We start from the raw sequence: 729 nt of genomic DNA, 5'->3' as shown, positions 1-729 counted from the left end.
CTTAAATTTTTCTAAAAAAATGGTATATTTTTTGATTCAATGCAAAAATGATGTGTCAACAAAGTGACAACCAAGTGTCAGGGAAGTGTGGAAACGGAGTGATATCAAAGATTCAATTAGCAATCTTTTTTTTTATTTGGCATAACTTACAGGTTGATTATTGTCTTGCACTTTGGTTTAAAATTAAATAAGTTGAGAGGTAAACATGATTCACATCCTGTAAGTAGTAAAATGTCCCTGAAACGAAAAAACAAACCAGTTAGTTCAATAAAATATTCACAAGATTAATGGTAAACTATAGGAAAAAGCAGAATTCTCAACTACACTTACCGTAACTACTGTTTCATACTCGTACGAGGCCAGGCTAGTTCCATTGCAGGAGTAATTTTCTATACAGCAAAACACACTGAAAATAAAATAAAGGAACAACTAGGAACAAAAGTTCTGTTTTGCTAAAGGTTCAGTTCGAATTCAATTAGGTTACTTACAAAAATGAAATAGCACTATGCGGAGGCACTTAGTGGCGAAAAGCCATGGAATAATTTTATATTCAAATATCCATACTTTGGTGGTAAAATACACGACTTCCTGTAATGCGTATAAAACATTTTTAACAGGTGCACTTGATAGTAAAGAAATGTAGAATGTAGTCAAAGGCAAACTTACTGAGGTTATGTTTTCGTCCCGTGAACAGGCCAAGTGGTTTGAACTCGATTGTGCTGCAATTCG

The 729-nt window shown here is 33.6% G+C and overlaps 1 long non-coding RNA gene across 1 annotated transcript; it reads right to left on the bottom strand.

Annotated features, from left to right (window-relative positions):
- Positions 1-111: 111 nt before the first annotated feature.
- LOC113215080 (uncharacterized) lies at positions 112-729 on the bottom strand. The gene is made up of 4 exons (XR_008011768.1): positions 667-729; positions 489-588; positions 331-406; positions 112-237 (listed from the first exon to the last, which is right to left on the bottom strand). It is a non-coding gene; the product is annotated as an uncharacterized LOC113215080 (long non-coding RNA).

Source organism: Frankliniella occidentalis, unplaced genomic scaffold (genome assembly GCF_000697945.3).
Source record: "Frankliniella occidentalis isolate FOCC.00 unplaced genomic scaffold, Focc_3.1 Scaffold217, whole genome shotgun sequence".
NCBI classification, from domain to species: domain Eukaryota; kingdom Metazoa; phylum Arthropoda; class Insecta; order Thysanoptera; family Thripidae; genus Frankliniella; species Frankliniella occidentalis.
Note: the sequence above shows the minus strand (reverse complement) of the source record. Positions and strands in the feature narration are given on the sequence as shown.